The sequence below is a fragment of the Macrobrachium rosenbergii genome, chromosome 35 (genome assembly GCF_040412425.1).
Source record: "Macrobrachium rosenbergii isolate ZJJX-2024 chromosome 35, ASM4041242v1, whole genome shotgun sequence".
Taxonomy (NCBI): domain Eukaryota; kingdom Metazoa; phylum Arthropoda; class Malacostraca; order Decapoda; family Palaemonidae; genus Macrobrachium; species Macrobrachium rosenbergii.
Window position 1 is genome coordinate 2,844,449 of NC_089775.1, and position 20,579 is coordinate 2,865,027.

Below are 20,579 nucleotides of genomic sequence, written 5' to 3' on the forward strand. Positions count from 1 at the left end.
AAACTGGTTCATGCCTTCAAGAACAGCCCTAATTGGCATAAAGTGGCTAAAGCGTGCTCAGAAAATTGCAGACTAGTCTGTGTTACCTTCTAAAGATCAAGGAATCCACTTGCCTAGATGCTATACTGTCTGCAGACGACAGCCGAGTAAGAATAACTATCTGTTTACAGAGACAGAACCCACATTAGACAAGTAACCTTTCTAGGCAACTTGTTACTACTACAACTAATACCACAGATACCTCGACTTTCAAGAAGGTATTGACGAGAACTAAGCTCTGTCTACTCCAGAGCAAAGGCTCCAGAAGAATGTAGAGCTGTGGAGACACTTTCTGCCAGGTTCAGGCAGTACAAGAGTGACTTCCACACGACAGAACTTACCTTGTTGGTATACCCCAGTAGTGTCTCCTTCATAAACTGTCAGTTGTCAATCTTGGTTGCCGCTGGAATTGCTGTGAAACTGCTGTGATAGTTGAATCCACAAGTCAGTCTTGATGTAAAGGTCAAGCAGATGTTTAGACTGCTGTAACTCGCAGGCTAGCCATTTGACAACACCTCTTAGAGCTAATAACACTCTCTTACAAGCAAAGCCTACTGAATGGAGCTTCAAACATTGCAACTGAAAACCATTTTACCAGTTCTTCAGGAATCATCTTAGCTTAACAAGTTACCCAAAATTCAACGAGATTGGTGTGAAACTAATTTTATCAGGTACAGTACGCCAGCCCAGCTCCTGAAACCAAACAATGGAAGGGGTTCTTCAGACGAACCAACACCAACAGAGGATTTTGACTAAGTACCAATTACATGCATCAGACACCACCATAGATATACAACAAATAAACTATGAACTTCCTGGGAGCTATTTGGAGAAGCCATTTCCTACCACAGAGTTTGAGGCTAAATATATAAATCCACATGACATAAACTGGCCTGATTAGACTGACACGCCGAGGCTCAGTGGGAATAGAGAAGGGTTAACTCATCTCAGACTAGAGTGAATTTGTCCTTCCCTGGGAGACTGAATTCAAACACACGGGGCTTTGCATTTTTAATTTGACCTTTCTGTAGACAACATTCACAATCACTGATCTGGAAAATGTCCTCCTTAACTGATAAAAACTTTGAGATGGTATCATCTTAATCAGGGATGATTCTGGGATTCCTGATAAGCATAAGTAAATGGGGTTCTTGGGGAGATATCTCGTGGCTATACATATAATATTAGGTTAGATGAGTCTGTTTCTTTTTATAAAAGAATGATTGAAAAAGGGCTTATTTGGCATATTGTATCCCATTCTCTCTTCTGTGGTGATTTGAAGTGTAAGCTTTGTCACTTCTTTTGTTTCATTTCCTCATTTCTTTCATTTCACTGTCACTTCACTTCAACACTTCATGTCACTACAGACCAATGTGAGAGTTGTCCACTGAAATCTTCCCTTTCAAATTAACCGGAATCTCTTCAGCTCTTGAAGAATGGCTGACACACTTCTCACTCAGACACCCCCCGTTCCTTTTACTGTACCTCCTTTCATATTCTCTCTCTGCCACCTTACTTTCCCCAACCCTCTCCTAACAATTGATTCTTCTGACCAAAGGTTTTATTCTGTCAAACCTTTTAATCTGTCAGTTTCCATTTCAGCGCTGAATGACTTCATAGGCCCCAGTGCTTGGCCTCTGGCCTAAATTCTATATTCAGTTCAATTCAGTCCACTGTTTGTTTGTTTTTATAGACGTCACAATAAACAAGGTCCACTATATACAACGAAACGCTTTGTAAAAGATTGAAGACACGGCCTTATGAACAGAATCCATTCATATATATGAGTTTCGATGTCATGTTAAGAGTGGTCAGGCGAACGATACATGCGCACATAGTCACTGAACTGTGATGATTCATCATACAAATGATATATATCAATGCATCAACAAACACAAGACTCATGTGGAAATTTGGCCAGCCATCTTGACGAGAATGATACCAGAACTGATCACAGTAATCTCAGACAGTTCAGATTGATTCCCTTTTGCTCTATCCCTGTTCTGTCACAAATTCATTTGGGAACCATCTCCTAGCAGGCGGCGCTTCTCGTCCACAGCCATTTGTCAGCTGGAGCAAACACCATTTTTAGAAGACCTCCACACCCACTGAACTTCCAGTAACCTCGTCCCCTCAAGCCCCCTGCAGTGGACTGACACAGACTTCCTAATTCTCGCAGGGTGCTTGGTCAGGTCAGGCGCTGCTGTCGACGTGATCCAGCGAATCAGAGGCACCAGCGTTAGGGACCACCACAAATTGGGAAGCCTGGTCATCCTTCTTGGGTTGACCGTTCCGATCTGACTCTCGTATCGAAGGGGGGGAGTCGTCGGCGCCACAGAGCATGTAGGACATCTGGCAAATAGAGAGAGAGAGAGAGAGAGAGTGGGTTACATACAGTGTTGAATGGACGTGGCTACAGCAACCTCATCTGAGGGAATCTGTTGAAAATTCAGCTGAAATACAATACTTAAAATTAAGCCAAGATATTTCAGGAGAGAGAGAGAGAGAGAGAGAGAGAGAGAGAGAGAGAGAGAGAGAGAGAGAGAGAGAGAGAGAGAGAGAGAGAGAGAGAGAGAGAGCTTTGAGAAGACATGGCTACACTTGGTGGAAATTCAGCTGAAATACAGTAATTACAAATGTGCCAAGATATTTCAGGAAATGTGTGGATGATATCTTTAAAAAATGATAGAAAAAGTCTATAAGTGATGGGTTTAATATATAAACAAGTAACATATTAATAAAATAAATATAATGGAAAATTTACTTGAATTCACAACCACCTTTTGGAAAAGGTAAAAATTCAAGGCTACGCGTAGAATAAACTAAAAATAAATAAATACTCAACAGAAGGATTCGAACACTTCAAAGACAACATACAAAAAATATAAATAAATAAATAAGAAATATCTATAACTGTTGTTATTACTATTATTCAGAAGACCCTATTCATACTGAACAAGCCCACCAAAGGGGCCACTGACTTGAAATCTAAGCTTCCAAACAATGTGGTATTCATTAGGAAGAATCAAGAAGAGTTAGAGGGAAATTCAGAGCGAAGAGATCTCACTTATTACAAAAATGAATGAATAAAGTAATAAATAAATAAAAATGTATTAAAATGCAAGAATAGTATTAGGGTAGCAAGGTACTGCATCATCGCTCGAACTTTCGCTCGACATCCTCTGAAGGGAGACCGTCCCGCAGTCCAACGGCGAGAGGAACAACCACGTCGCGTCAAATCCTTAATCCTTACCTCCCTGTGCCTCTCCAACAGAGGGATGAATTCGAAGTCGTGGTCATCATCCCCAAAAGGATTCAGCAGAGCCTCAGCCACTTTGACCCATCCTATGTAGAAGAAGAGTTGGAGGAGGGCGAACATAGGGATGTAGAGGTCAATCTCGTGACCTTTTAAGTCCTTTGTAGGGTCAAGGTACTGCTCCCCCAAGAGCGAGGACCCGAAGAATGAGTACACGGCGATGGTCACCACCTGGAAATGGAGAGGTCATTCAGTATGGAGGGTTGTGGATCCCCTGGTGTGGATGTAGGCGCCGTCTTCCAATCCACAACTAGCACCCAAAACTTAAGGTCTTAATGGGAACATTTTGTGTAACAGACTGAAATCTTTCATCAGGTCGTTCTGTCAAGGGCAAAGAGAGAGAGAGAGAGAGAGAGAGAGAGAGAGAGAGAGAGAGAGAGAGAGAGAGAGAGAGATGTACATGAGGTATCATTTGAAGCTTTTCTGCATCTACTCAACTTACACTGGGAAGGGAAAATGGTTGATGGGACAGCAGCTTCACTCCAAAAAAAAGCTTCATTTATAAATATATATATTCAATATAAAAACAATATACTCAATAAATATACAACATCAAAAACCACCACAAACTGCCTGGGCCATCCCCCAACAAATCCCTGACAGGAACCATAAATCTCTCACACCCAGAGGAAAGTAATTGAAACCAGATGCTCCCGTTCCCGTTTTATGGGAATTCCGACCCCAACTGGCCTGGAATATCGCCTCCTCATGAAACTGAATTATCACCAATAACTCCTGAGTAAATTGGCTCCAGCCTGTCGGCTCGTATGACGTAATTGGTTGACTGATGACATCATCATTTTACTTTCTTGACTTTGGACAATTTCTGTCTAATTCCTGAGTGTGTCTCTAACCACTGCTAAGCCATGTCCCTGAGATCCTCCTGTCCCTAAATATTCCCTAATTCTCCCTAAAAAGTCGACTTCCTTTAACTCGAGCACTCATCTAGGGGAGAGTGTGATAAGGTGAAAATCTCCCTGATTAGGAAGTCTGGTAATATTCTTGATCTTATCGCCTTATCTCTCTTTCAGTTTTTATCTAATTGTGTAGGTTGGTGCCCCTTATGCAAGAGAATGCTGCATTAGGTAAGATTTATCTATGGAAGTCTATGTTTTGAGACTTATCTGCCTCATTCTATTCTTAGTTCTTATTCGTTGGTGTTATTCCAGTATTCTGTTCTTTGAAGGCTTCTGTTCTTACCACACAGAGACGAGATAATCAGAATAATAAGGAGAATGATTATTATTATTCAGAAGATGAACCCTATTCATACAAATCAGGCCCACCAAAGGGGGGCCCTTGACTTGAAATTCAAGCTTCCAAAGAATGTGGTGCTCATTTGTTAGTAAGAAGAAGAAGAATAAGAAGAAGAAGAAGAAGAAGAAGAAGAAGAAGTACCAACCTGAGTATAGACCAGAGGTATGTTATGGTCATTCCAGCCCAATATGGCGCCGCATCTCTCACGGACGTTGTCAATCTCATTGATTATGTTATTCTCGATGACGTCACTTCTTATCCTGCCGTCCAGTCGGGCCTGCTCCACCATCCTGGTGGCCCACATGACTGGAATCCAGGCCTTGTGGACCTTCGTCTTCTTTTCCAGGTCCTGCATCAGCTGCATCTCATTTTCGTTCAGGTAGCCTGGAAGGGTGAAGGGGAGGGTTCAGTGGTCTGGAATACTAGGTCCTGGAACTATTTAGGATATTTCCATAGGTCCTGGAAGTGTTTGGGATATTTCCATAGGTCCTGGAACTGTTTGGGATATTTCCATAGGTCCTGGAACTGTTTGGGATATTTCCATGGATCCTGGAACTATTTAGGATATCTCCATAGGTCCTGGAACTATTCAGGATATTTCCATAGTTCCTGGGACTATTTAGGATATTTCCATAGGTCCTGGAACTATTTAGGTCCCCTGGAACTATTTAGGATATTTCCATAGGTCCTGGAACTATCTAGGATATTTCCATAAGTCCTGGAACTATCTAGGATATTTCCATAAGTCCTGGAACTATCTAGGATATTTCCACAGGTCCTGGAACTACCTAGGATGTTTCCATAGGTCCTGGAACTATTTAGGATATTTCCATAGGTCCTGGAACTATTTAGGATATTTCCATAGGTTCTGGAACTATCTAGGATATTTCCATAGGTCCTGGAACTATTTAGGATATTTCCATAAGTCCTGAAACTATCTAGAATACTTCCCAGCCTTACTAGAAGTCTTCCATACCACAATAAGTGGGTAACCTTCCTCTGATGCAAATTATTGACAAAAAAAAAACGCCAAAATGCTAAAGTTTAAGCCACTTCTACTTAAATCTAACCCACTTAACAGTTACTAAGATAAACTGTAGAGCATCTAAAGTGCTGTTCATTACCTACCTGCCACTACAAAGTGCTGTAAAGTTGGCAGCTTCCTCGTAACAGCAGGTGACACCATGGAGAACGTGATGGCTATGGCCAAGTTGACGTAGCGAATGATTGTCAACCTCTGTTCCTTGGACTCTTGATCCTGTTGGGTATGAAAGGTTAGTTTCCAGAGCTTTTGGCTTGCCTACAGTGTGCCTGTGCCTGCTACCTTTGGTGTCATAATATTAAGCTGGTTAACTTCTTGAACTCTTACATTCATCTGTCTGAAATCGTCTGGGATTCTGGGATGGATTGGTCATATCTAGAACTACAGAGGGTGGGGAATAGGTCTGTATCTTGGACTCTGAGATGGTCTGGTCATGTGAGGAGAAGGTGAGAGAAGCGTAAATATAGACTAGATGTGAGTTGAGAAATGGTAGAGCGAAAATCGGGAACATTTTAGGTTGAGAATTCGAGGAAAATAGTCAAGAAAATTCAATCATTGATAGGAGTTGCCTCTCTCTCTTTCTCTCTCTCCCTCATTCTCTCTCTCTCTCTCTCTCAATCTCTCTCACTCTGTATAAGGCCTGAGAAGTCTCATTCCCCAAGGGAATGAGCTAACGGTCGAAGGCTCCTGTTTCACAAGGAGGGAACCAAATTGCAATTCCTTTATTCATAAATTCGTCATGGAATGGGTTTCAAACATTGCCTTAGCAACTGGGTTTTTCTTCTTTTCATTGGGAATTCTCTCTCTCTCTCTCTCACACACACACACACACTCTCTCTCTCTCTTTATTACTCAAATATTCCAAGAACTCCCGAAGAGAATTCACTGAAACACGATGCATATAGGCCTACGTTCCAGATGGCTTTGTGATAGGCCTACGATTGAATCTTGGTTGATATCGATGAATATCGATCATTTGTCGCCACTGGAACCACTTTTAACTTTGAGAAAGTTTCTCCAGAATATAAAAAACTTTCCATAGAAAGCCATTTTGTGGTTCCAATTGCCCAAATTTATCCACTTTTGGTTGCACAAACGAAGCAACAAACGCCTCTGCTTGAGTTTCTACGTTTGTTTGTGCGTTTCTTAACCTGTCTCTTCCTTAGAGGGACCACAAAGAAAGGTATTCATGGTGTTTGTACAAATCCCTATTCAAATTAGACCCAGAAACATTAAAAGAATCTCGTTCTGTTGACTCAGCCTAACGAGTTAATGGCCGCTTTTTCATTTCTTTGAAAAGAATCTCCTCTACAACACCCGTAGCTTTTATAAAGAGGTTGTAAAGTTATACAGACTTTCCAAAAAAGAGAGAGGACCCTGGGTGCATGCCCACAGTGAAGAAAGAAATCCCCCCAGGGGGAGGAGGAGAAGAAGAAGGAGAAGAATTGTGAGAAAGCTTTCCTTTTAAATGGCCTCCCCTCGTGATGAATGGGAGTGCTGCCGTCTGGGTGTGGCGAGATTTTTCTCTCCTTTTTTCGTTTTTTGCGATTTATTCGTTGCTCCTTTTTTGCATATTGTTTTATTTTCGTTTGTCCTTGTCTTTAAAGTGATCGGTAATTGCTAGATGGTCAATGGGTCTGCTCTCACGGACGGAAAGGGAGAAAGAGGAGTTTGCTTTGCGTCAATGTTGACGCGACCGCCATGATGTTGATAGTAGGACCATCCTATAGATTAAAGGTCTCTCTCTCTCTTTTTCTTTCTTTCTCTCTCTCTCTCAATCAATCAATCAAGCAAGCAAGCAAGATGGTTCGAGTTGTATTCCCGAGCGATGCAGAAATGATCTCGTTACGATAACACTAACCGGTTGCGTCTCTCTCTCTCTCTCTCTCTTTCTCTTTCCCTCTCTCTCTCTCTCTCTCTCTCTTAATGTTAGCTTTATTATCGTTCCTACAATACCAGTTAAAGAAAGGGAAAAGCCTAGTTCCTCTCGCTAATTTCTCTCGGGACTAGTCTCAAGATTTCCCAAATCCCCCCCCTTCTCCTAGCCCCCACCCCCCCAAAAAAGCCTTCACAGGACTCTTAGTGTACAATTTCAAAGCCTTACAGAGAACTGCATTCTTAAATTGGGTCACAGTTGAATTTCATTTCCTCATTTTAGCTAAAAAGCAAAATAAATTCTCCAAACTCTGGGAATAATTAGGCCGATGTCATCTCTCTCTCTCTCTCTCTCTCTCTTCGAAGGCGTCAAAGATGATATCTTGTAATGGGGTTCCATTTTCGCTGGGGGGCGTTTGCTGGGGGAAGTGACAGGTGTGTTTGTGTGTGTATGTGTGTATGTGTATGTATGTGTATAGCGTGACCTCGTACGTATGTGGGAAGCTATTACAAAACCACACTTGGAAAACCTATCATATTTACAAGAACTCTCTATAAAAGTCTATACTTCGAAGAAGAGTCATCTATATAACTTTCTATAGATGTATATATATAGACACCGTCTATGGGTATTTAGCTTGATAAATATGTTACTAACATATCTCAAGAATGGACAGAATTTGATCAAAATTGGCAGCTATATTCGATAGGTAATCAACTAGACAATAAACTTTCTTGTATGAATAACGGGCGTACTTGACGTCAGAGAGAGAGAGAGAGAGAGAGAGAGAGAGAGAGAGAGAGAGAGAGAGAGAGAGAGAGAGAGATTCTTGCACCGTGAGAGAATCCAGCCTTCTAATCTCGTACCGTATTAGAACGAAGAAGAAAAATTGGCTTAATTTCATTTAAAAGTTTCGAAAGAGGTTCCAGGCCTTCATTTTGATAATAGTTTGGTATCAAGGTTTAAAAAACCATTTGAAAATGCTTTATTCCTCTCTATAAAACTTAATATCGTAGTCTATTTACAGGTTCGAATCCTGCCACGGGCATCAAAGCTTCTTCAATTATTTCTGCAATTGATTCGAAGGCTTTGCAGTGACAAGCGTCCTCAGAAAATTGGGTGGAGAGTGGTTTCCACGTTGCATATTTATTACACATGAATAATATCATTCATTCATTCATATGTATTCATTTATTCAGTGCTCAAAGTCCCCAGTGAAGATATGGTGTGTATAGTGTCTATATTTTTGCCCTGTCATGGTACAATATCTTTCCAGGACAAATATTACTGTTCAGAGAATGTTTCTGTACAGACCAGTTTCTTGATTGAAAAATGGGTCCTCTCTCCATCTGTTAGTTTTATTATATACTTTTTTAATTTTTAATTGCTTGAATTTAGTTATTTCTAACTTGTTATATATATATATATATATATATATATATATATATATATATATATATATATATTTTAGTGACATAACGATTCTATGTTTAATAGACTTGCCGTCATCCAGCGCGGGGCTGTTTTCTCAAAATTAGAGGCAAGTGGAAGTTGAAGAAGCTGGACAGCTTAAAAATAAAAGGCAGAAAACAATGCTACTGGGGAAGAACTTACATTACATACACTGTGGGCAATACCATCTAAAGACCTACAGGCATAAAAAAATAGGCTGAATTTGAAATTCCTAAAGAGGGCACAAAGACAGGCCACTGCAGAAGGTGGGGAAATGAGCAGAAGTTGTGCCATCAACAAAAACAAAAGAGAAATAAATGATATTAAAGCCTAGTTACTGGCCAAGAATTGGTGATACAACTCCAGAACTACTCTCAGAGTGAAGTTACCGGCACCAACCTTCCCCTGGAGGTGCGTAGCCAGGAGAAGAGCCGTGGAATCAGGCCACGGGATGCTTTTAGTAGGTTCCCCACCACCTATTGACGACCAGGGACACGTAGAATCCCAACACGAAGGACACCGGGATGAGGTCGCGGAACCTGGCGCAGTTTAGGACGATGGTCTCGAACACCCTGAGGAACAGGAGAAGAAGAAGAAGAAGAGTTTGTTTTGCATCTTGAGAAAAGAAGAAGAAGAAGAATTAAGGGTTTGTTTACATTTTGAGACTGTGGTCTCCAACACCCTGAAGATAAGAAGAAGAAGAGTTTGTTGACATTCTGAAGCTCGTCTCAAGTATTCTCTTACAGATTTTCCAAGCTGATTATGATTAGTTAACTGGTTTATTTTCGGTCTTACCCCCTGTGGTACTGCGACAGGGCGAAGCGGTAGATGAGGGACAGGAAATAGTACAAAACCAGATAGACGGCCATGTCCTGCCAGACCATTTTGTAGACGCTCCCACGCCATCTGTTTGGAGAAAATGGAAGCAGCTGTTATGAAGCAATCTGAATATACTTTACATAATGATAGTGTTATTTATTATTGTTTTTCTCTGAGGATTGCAGATCTTTCCCGTAAACATTTTTGATAATGAAACCTTCTGAATGCGGATAATTAGCAGGTAAATGTGATTTGATGGTGCTTTGCGAATCGTTGTAATGCAGTATCTATCTATCTATCTACATAGATAGGTAGATAGAGAGATAATAGGATGAAAAAACCAAATACAAAGAAGGTAAAAGTTATAAAGGTGAATTGAGAGTAGCCAGGCACCTGATAAAACCTTCTACATAACATTTCACTCCAGTTGCCGATATTGGAAAGGGCCTTTCCTCGGTGCCTGGGTCTTCAGGACGAGAGAGAGAGAGAGAGAGAGAGAGAGAGAGAGAGAGAGAGAGAGAGAGAGAGAGAGAGAGAGAGAGAGAGAGAGAGAGGTTTGTGTATGTGTGTGAGGGAGGTATCCAAGATCTTGAGAACAGAATTGGATGAAAACATTTCCAGTGGATGACCCTTCCTGCTAATTTGACCTTATTTCCGCCTATTGGTGAAGATTTGACCTTTAAAACCATCACGTTTTTAAACCTCTAAATCATTACATTTAATTCCAAGAGCAATTTTTAATGAAATCATCTCGCAATGGCTGACAAGGGCTGATTTTTCTAACCTTTTCAAATAATCCGAGAAAGGGGTCAATTCAACAAAACCGGTGGTTTATAAAATTGACTGAATTCTGGAGGGAATAGTTAACTGGATGCAGTTTGTGTTTGTGTTTGTATATACACTCACCTCATCAGAAGCTTTGTGAAGGACCCAAAGCCCCTCTGATTAGCTACTTTCTGCGTATATTTCACTGTCATGGTTCTGACAACCTGAGGAGGACTTCTGTCTAAAAAAAACCTGTGGCGGGTAGATCCTCTGTTACTTCCTCATCCGTCTAAGCCCATTCTTTTGTCTGAATGCTTTTGACAGGCGTCAGTCGACAGGAGAATATAGATTGATTTGTAGACACGTCTCTGAAAGTACAAAATGGATTCTTTATGAGAACACTGGGGACAGTTATATATTTTCAGTGACTGACAGACCTAGTGTCACATGAGGAAAGTGTGTACAACTGTGTGTTTTCAAGACGGAGGATAATTATCAGTATTCTGGAAAATACAGCTGTAGAGATTTACCTAGAAATTCATTGAGAAATCAAAAAGCAATGCCAACATTTACACCTAGGCTCTTACAAGTTGGTTGATGTAAAACTGGGAAAGGGTCTGTAAATGGGACCTTGTACCTTTCAAAATTGGGATAGGGTCTGTACATGGGACCTTGTACCTTTCAAAACTGGGAAAGGGTCTGTTTATGGGACCTTGCACCTTTCGAAATTGGAAAAAGGGTCATAGATTTGTCTGCTCACACTTTGAAATTTGGGGGACAAGGTCACTGTATAGAATCTTTTCCTTTCCAAGACTTGGAAAGCTTTAACCAGTACTGCTAAGGCTAATTTGACTTTTAATAATAATAATAATAATAAAAATGACAAATGAACTGTAAATAAAGCGCACTATCCCAATATCAAGCAAAGGACGCATCAAAGCAAGCACTGGAGACTAAATTGTCCGTCCATAATCACAGAGAAGGGGCTGCTTTACCAGGAAAGCACAAAATGAAGAGCCACTTTTACGAGCCTTTATCATTGCTCTCTATAACCTTTCCTCTCTTTTGATGGGTCCTAATAAGCATGTTCTGTTACAGATATGACGTCTCTCATTAGGCGTAATCATCCTAATAGGGATTAATTGCTTAATGGGTATTACGTGCGCCCTGGACATATATCGTTAAAAGTGACAAGGTGCCTGGGTCCTGTGCATCTATAATTAGGGTGATTTTGCCTTAATTGTATTTATAGGTGGCCTTTTATTTTACAGTACACATAGACACATATCTATCTATCTATATCTATATATACATATATATATATTTCCCCCCCCTTTATTCTGGATATATAACAGCCTCTTTTGTTCCCTCTCTCGCACACATCCAAGACTTCCTACGGTACATAACTCTATCAGTTAAAAACTCCCGGTTTCTCTACATGCCAAGACCATCTAGTCCATTCTAATCCATATTTCACCTTTGTCAACCTTATCTCTGCATTAAGGAGACCAGAGAGATTCATCAGTGGTCTAGAAAGGTCACAGATATGAAACGCTTTCTTAAAGGAGAAGAAATTGACAGCATAGCTTCTACAATAAAAAATTAGGGTCTCTCAAGAACGGGATAACTGATTTTGATGAATGGAAGTGTAAACATTCATTGAGAACCGTTTTCAAGGCGATGAACTCCTGCTGGACATCAATGCAGATCAATATGATGTCAACATATTAACTATTTTGTTTAGCAGCCATCTTTAAAATGTAATTCACACACTCAGGCTCTGTTTCTAGGGTCAAGACAGCAGGCCAGTGACCTCTTCCTGCCCAGACCCGATGGAAAGCGAGTTAAGATAAGGCATTAGCAAGCAAGCAAGCAGAACATTCCAAAGGCCAACCGTAGATGAAAGCAAACAGCTATGCTTGGCGATCCAAAGATCTCAGTGAGTGAACGCCATTGTGGCTGTTTACACGCGGGCCTTGAAGTAGCTTTCCTTTGACAGAGCATTTTTCTCTCTCACGGGATTTCCGACTCTGTTGCCTCCCCCCATAAGTTCTATTCCCCCTTAATCGAAGCTAGATACGCCACCCGTGTTATTGTCACCTGTGGGCAGGTGAAAGAGCCAATGAATTAGTCACGAGTGGAATCTTAAAGGCAAGTTGTCCCACCATGGGGTTATTGATTACCCCAGGTAACATCTGAGTGTCAACGAGAGGACCAAACCAGCTTCGAGAATCCCTGAATCTTTCGCAAATATTCTCACAGTTTTTATTGATTTTTGGCGTTGGAGAACTTTTGGTAAGGAAGATATATCTTCTAGAAGTTGCTCAGTGGGGGATGGTTTTCGAAACGGCTGTTGTTTTGTAGTAATATGCAAATGAGTTTCAACTTTTCTCAAAATCTGAAACAAGAAAATATAGAGCATTTGCGAAATTACTTAAACATAACTGACATTTTCCAAAAAGAGAAAATATCACAAAATAAGTGGCTCGCTTTGATCCATCCACAACCATTAAAACTCCCTAACACTGACCTTTGACCTTTAAAAAGTACACTTGATAAATCATTAACACCAGGACATAATCGTTCTAATTAGCCCGCGTGAAAAAGACAACAATTACTTAGCTGGTTAAATGAAGCATTTGAACTTCTGAAAATTCGTGACCTGACCTTCGACCTTTTAGCAGGTTCGCCCAAAAGGTCATTTACCTCGAGTGGAAAGCCTAATTAATTTATCTGCCAGGTTTCCTTAATTTTTGTTTGTTTAGTTTTAGGTTAAGTTCATTTTTATCCCTTAATTTTCAAGTTAATTCTATTTTAACGTTTTTGCCTTAAGAAAATAGTTAAGATGTGTCTTTACCTACAACTGGTATTGTTGTTTTCTAGTTGTTGTTGCTAAGGGTTGTAATAATATAGACTATAATATCTCATTACCTCATTGAGTGATGTGATATTTTGCTATATCTTGAACTTGTCTCTACAAATGAAACCACTATTACACAATTCTTGTATTCGAATAATTTAATTACATTTATATCTACTTATTTATTAATTTGTTAACTATTTTTTTAAATAATCGATCTCTTCTTTCTATAATTCCTATTGTCATCTGCAATTTCTTTCAAATGGACACCATAATATTCTTTCGGAAGCTTGAATTTCAAGTCAGTGGCCCCCGTGGTGGGCTTGTTCAATGTGAATAGGGTTCATCTTCTGAATAATAATAATAATAATAATAATAATAATAATAATAATAATAATATAGAACCTACCCCAGCTACAAGAAGTAACGTTCCCCGCTGCAATTTGGAAGCGTTGCTATGAGGAAAAAGTGACCAGCCTTATTTGACATTCCTAAACACTCGCTCACCTTGAAGAGACCTGCCTACCACTGCATATGTTTACGCCAAACTCCGTCCGAATCCGCCTGAGTTACGGACACGGCGACGCGAAAAAGAACGTAACAGAACTCTATTGTCATCGCCGGAGCGCCCTGTACAAAAGAGTTTATTTACAGGTCGGGCCGTTGTGTTTTGATCGCCGCCAAATTAAAAGCCCGTCAAAGGTTGTGTGGAGACCCCGAGGGAAAAATGACCCCCGTGCATGATGCCGCGAGTTGCTGCGACGATCGAATTCCCCGGAATTACCGGGAATTGATCAAAAGCTGCCCAAAAAAAAGAGTGTTAATTTCAGGAATATCTCTTTTCATCAGTGGCCATCGCATTGCCTTGATCGTTATTTTGAACTGTTTCAGCCCAACAGTTTTTTTTTTTTTTTTTTTTTATTTATCTCGTCAGTAGAGGCTGGAAATGTTAAAGGTCTATGCGATCGCTTCTGCTCTTACGTATAACATCAAAGAAATTGTTTTTTTATATATATTTTTTTCGGGGGGCAGATGTTTTTTCCGAAATGTAGGTCAGCGTCAGATAGCAAAGAATTTCTTTTATAAACAGCTTTCACAGCAGCTGTTCCTCTCTCTCTCTCTCTCTCTCCATTTTTACAGAATAAAATACCTAGTCTTGTGGCTCTGAATGTACATTGAAAGCCACAAAGTATATTAGTTAAAAATATTGCAGCTTTATAGGAGTCAGGGAGGAAAGATGGACATTTAATAAGTCTACCTACTGAGCCACAAGCAGCCACTGCCTGGTTTCCCCAGGTCCTAACTTAGGTGGAGATGTGCCTAGGTCTTCAGGCCATGGTGTGATAAAGAGTTATGACCTGTCCACTCTCTCTGAAGCTCAGGGATGATCTTTGACCTTTTAAGAATTATTATAAAACGTAAGTCAAAAAAATATATATTGTTTGAGAGGCAGTTCGTATAATCCTTCGCCATTTGCCATCTCTAAATCTGGTCTGGGCTACATTGGGACACTGGTTTGACTTCTTGTAGGTCTCTCGCATTAGATGAGAATAAATCCAAGATGGAATAAGCAAATAACTCAATAAAGGATGGAATTAGCCACACACTGGAATCTGTTATGAAGGGGAAATCTAATATAAAGTTTGGTCTTGGCTGGATAAAATGAATTAACTCCCTATCCCGTAACGCTCACTCACAGCCCCGTCTCTCTCTCTCTCTCTCTTTTAAATCGTTATCTTTGTTTCTTCAGCAAGTTGGGTCCTTTTGAAGAAAAATTCTCCCACTTCTGACATCTCCATTGTACGTCTGTTTACTTTTGGGAAAGCTGTTAATTGGAACTCGGCCCCCCCAACAACCCCCCGTCGAATTTCAAGTGGAAATACCCCCCTTAATTAGGTTATATAAATATCTATATATAGAGGTCATTAAGGAAACGGTATTGTAAGTACAGTTAACACAGTGATTGGCAAACAGGTGTCTCTTCTATAACACCTGTTGAAGAAGTTTTCAAATAACACCTGTTGCTTAGTTTAATGACCTTTCTTAAGATAACTCTGACCTAAGCTTAGCCACCTGTTTACCATACGACTAAAAAACAGCGACTTAAGAACAGGTGTCTGTTCAGAAACACCTGTTGGAGAAGCTTTCAAAATAACACCTGTCACTTTATTTAATGACCATTTTTATAGGAACTCTGACCAAAAGACATTGCCATGAACAAGTGTCTGCTCAGAAACACCTGTTGAAAAAAAAAACAGACTTAAGAACAGGTGTTTCTTCATAAACACCTGTCGAAGAATCCCTAAAATAACACCTGCCACTTTATTTAATGACCTCTTTTTATGGGAACTCTGACCTAAGCATATCCACCTGTTTACCATTTCGGCCTAAGTGATGCGTCGCTTCAAAGATTCGTCTGAAAGTATTTTAAAAGATGAAAGCCTAGGTCTGATTATCACAGAGGGACACATTGACCTCACAACAACAATAAACAAGGTATAAACAACTGGTTTTTGAAACGGCGCTTGGGTTATATTTAACAGATGATCGAGTCGGTTCATTGGACCGAGTGACTCTGGACGGTCTAAAGAAATGTTAGTTTTTACCCTCAAAACAACTGGTAAGAAATTTAAAACAAGCCAAAAACAAGTCAAGACAACGCTCAGAAGATAGACATTCAAATTGATAATGAACATGATGGCGTCTAATTGATGTCTACACTTGCGAATGATTTCGCAGAACTTGATCACAATCTTGGCAACCATTTGAGTGAAATTTAGTCCAACACAGATGACACTAGTGAGAATATGACCTATGTATGACCTTGTTTGGTCACGTAAAATAAATCTAATCCTTCGGGCCAGCCCTAGGAGAGCTGTTAATCAGCTCAGTGGTCTGGTTAAACTAAGGTATACTTAACTTTTCAGCCTAGTCTACATAATCAAGTATTATTTAACCTAACCTGATATGACCTAGTACACTTAACCTAATGCTAAATGATTTAACGTAATATTACTTTGTTAACCCAACCTATCCCAAATTAACCTTACCTAGCTTAATATAACCTGGTTTAACTAAACATTTTACTTAACCTAATATTAACTGGTCCATCTAACCTTACATTACTTAGCCTAAACTAATACTGACCTAACATCAAACAGTCTGCATAACCTTACCTAGATCTTGACCTAAACTAATACTGACCTAATATTAACCAGTCTGCATAACCTTACCTAAACCTTGACCTAAACTAATACTGACCTAATATCAACCAGTCCGCCTAACCTTGACCTAAACTAATACTGACCTAACATCAACCAGTCCGCTTAACCTTACCTAAACCTTGCTGACCCAACCTAACCTTGACCTAAACTATTGTTACTTTCAATATGGTCATCATCAAATCTTACTTTAGATCATTCTTTACTTAGACCTGAATAAGTACTTTACGGGGATTCTAAGACATAATACTTAAAGATTCTTAAATTTAAAAGATCAATTATTGAATGATTTAGATCCTCTTAGAATATTTGAATGTTAAACATAAAAGGAATTTGGAAATTAAAAAAAGAAAAAATTATACATTCTTTGTGCATGCGTTTGCTAAGAACTAGAAAAAATAGCTTTAATATTCTTTGTCATTGTTAGAAGCAACATTTACCAAGGTCATTCTTTGAATAGACAACTCCTAAGTTGCATCAGTGCTTGCTTTAACAATCAAACTGTTGAACAGCGTTGTTAAGTAATTAACTTATCGTTACCTCTCAGTTGCACTTATAAACAATTGCTAGAAGGTTGAGGAGAGTAAGATGGAATCGAGAGAATATGAACGGAGGTACAGTAAAAGTAATCGTAGCAGTTAGGACCTTGAGTCATACCTACAGTGCACCTCCTACGGGGGTTATTTATATATATATATACTTTATACTTCGTATATTAGTTGTATATTAAGTGACATAGCCGCCTCTGGGTGCAAGATGGCGTGTTTGGTAATTAAGTGGGGTTAATGGGCCTTTTTAGACTATGTACCATAGAAACACTTACTCACGTTAAATAACAAGAACATCCTATTAATTCATAATGGTTCAGCTGCACGCAAGCAGCTGTTTGTGTCTGGAGAGAGAGAGAGAGAGAGAGAGAGAGAGAGAGAGAGAGAGAGAGAGAGAGAGAGAGAGAGAGAGACCCCTAAGCCTACCTCGAATACTTAAAACGTAAGATTTGTAAACACAGGTCTATCTAACCCTGATTCCTACCTGGAAAAATGGACATTGGAACCACAGGTCTAATTAAGGAACGAACACCTTTTAATTATTTTACTATTTAACCATTATTCCGCCATTAAAAAGTCCACGATAATGGAACCTTAAAATGGCAGGAATGCCATTAATGAAAACCGGGCGATTATAATCCCATTGAGTTTTATTTTTATTTTTCCTAAATGTCAAAAGTGCTTTGGGAAAGTCCCTGTAAATGACTGTTATTTAGATCTTGGTATTTTAAGTGACAAAAATGGACGCGTGTGTTGACAAAATGAGACAATTTTACGTTTATACAGATATTTAGATTCTAATTTTGGATATGTGTGTCTTTAATACAGTGTAACATAGGTGTATATATATAATAAATAAATATATAAATAAATAAATAAATATATATATATATATATATATATATATATATATATAATTTAACTGACAAATACCTATAAAATTATCAACATTAATTAAGACAAAAATAAATATATATATAAATATGTATATATATAAATATAAAATTATCAACAAATAAGACAAAAATAAATATAATTTAAATATGGACAAAAATATATTAAAAAATTATCAACAAATAACTAAGACAAAAAATAAATAAAAATAAATAAATAAACAAAACCACGTTTTTACTCACGCAGTTACCGGAAGTAATCAACTTCCTGTCTCCTACGGATGGCACCGGAAGTCAATTAACCCGAAGTGTTGAAATGCTTATCATCATCATCATCTTATGGGATAATTAACGCACAACAAAAGCCGTAATCACTTAATTAAGCGGCTCTACTTTTCAGAGACATCATTATAGAACCGCATGACGTCACAGAACGCATGTTACGTAACGGTCGTTACGACGTAATTCAAATAACCGGATCTGTAGGAGTAAAGAGACCTTTCTTTGACACTGTCCGAGTTCCGACTGACCAGCGATCGCCAGGAGAGCCGCCTTTTATAGACTCCGACGGGTTCGCGCATGCGCAGATGCAAGTTTCCCCATTTCGAACGAGGTCCTGGAGGAAGAAAGTCGCTCTGCCCATGACTTGCGGTTTTTCCTTGTCTGGGTTCAAGGGCATCGAAGGAGGGCATGCAAGTCGTGGGCATGAGAGATTTATAATTAGTTATTTTGTTAATAATTATTGTTTCAATTTAAAGACTCAAATTATCATATAAATTAAGAAAATTAAGAAAAAGAAGAAGAAGAAGAATGAGCGGGAACAGGAATGCACAAAATACCAGAATGAATCGGAATTATTTTTTTATTTTTTTTTAACGCCGAATTCCTCCTAATTCCGCAACATCACTTAGTCAACAAAGATGACGATCCTTGAGGAATGGATTGAGGAAAATGGGGAGGAGGTTGAGGGACGGGTTGAGGTGAGGGTTGAGGAGGAAATTGAGGTTGAAGAGGTGAGGTTCCCTTACCCGGGTCACGGCGACCGTTGAGAACATACCTGTAAAAATGTATGACATCATCGGAGAGAGAGAGAGAAAGAGAGAGAGAGAGAGAGAGAGAGAGAGAGGTCAGAGACTCGTAGGCCTATGTAGAGGCTTCTCCTTACAAACCGAATATTAACGATTTTGAGAGACCAGTGGACGATTTTGAGAGAGAGAGAGAGAGAGAGAGAGAGAGAGAGAGAGAGAGAGAGAGAGGTCATTATACCTCAGCTAATATGTGTACTCATAGGCCTATGTAGAGGCTTCTCCTTACAAACCGAATGTTAACAACACCAGTGGACGATTTTGAGAGAGAGAGAGAGAGAGAGAGAGAGAGAGAGAGAGAGAGAGAGAGAGAGAGAGAGAGAGAGACAGAGTCCTCTTCAAGAAAGGTTAAAACAACACCGAACTGCTGGAAGCACAAAAGACTCTCTCTCTCTCTCTCTCTCTCTCTCTCTCCGTCTCTCTTCAAGAATATAATCACCCTGGCCGAGTTATTTGGGCGCCAAAGCATAAAGGCGCTTGATAAATGTGGGCCGTTCCCAACCTTATGCCTGCAAAGGGCACGGCCCCGGACCTAAGACTGCAACTCTCTGTTTTTTTTCCTCTCTCTTTGTTAAACTCTCTCTCTCTCTTCTCTCTCTCTCTCTCTCTCTCTCTCTCTCTCTCTCTCTCTCTCTCTCTCTCCCCGCTCAGGTTAAAGTCTCTCTCATCTCTGACTCTTCACACTTTTCAGGATGAACAGGCTCTCTCTCTCTCTCTCTCTCTCTCTCTCTGATAGACCTATCTAGTAAGGATTAACTGAATATAAACAATCATTAACATATAATTAAAGTAGCTCACAGGATTTATGTATTATAGGCCTACATGTGTTTGTCAAAAGGATTACTCTGTAATCCCCCATCGTCAATCAAATTACGAATATTAATCTCCGGATGGCACTGGAAATCGGATTACAAGGGATTTATTATCAGACCTATTCTTAAGCGGGTGTTATGGGATTGCATTGAGTTAATCCATAGGCCTACTCTCAAGCAATTGATCGGGGATTACACTGAGGATTTAATATGAGGCTTATTCTCAAGCAACTGCTCAGGGATTACACTGGGGATTTAATACTAGGACCAACGAGAACCAAAATCAAAATATATACAACTACCATTTCCATTCCCTCCTACGTCGGTGGTTTTATAGGCGTTTTATAGGCCTATTAAACTTCATAGGACACTCTTAGATGACAGTAAGAGAATCTATATACATGTAGAGAGAGAGAGAGAGAGAGAGAGAGAGAGAGAGAGAGACAGGTAACAGGAGGAATTTCCTATGAATCATATCTGTGGGAGTGGATGTCTCGCTGAGAGAGAGAGAGAGAGAGAGAGAGAGAGAGAGAGAGAGAGAGAGAGAGAGAGAGAGAGAGAGAGAGAGAGAGAGAGAGAGCATAATCTAGATGG

The 20,579-nt window shown here is 39.7% G+C and overlaps 1 pseudogene; it reads right to left on the reverse strand.

Moving 5' to 3' along the window:
* Positions 1-1,037: 1,037 nt before the first annotated feature.
* LOC136856336 (bestrophin-3-like) lies at positions 1,038-18,619 on the reverse strand (annotated as a pseudogene).
* Between the last annotated feature and the right edge of the window lie 1,960 nt (positions 18,620-20,579).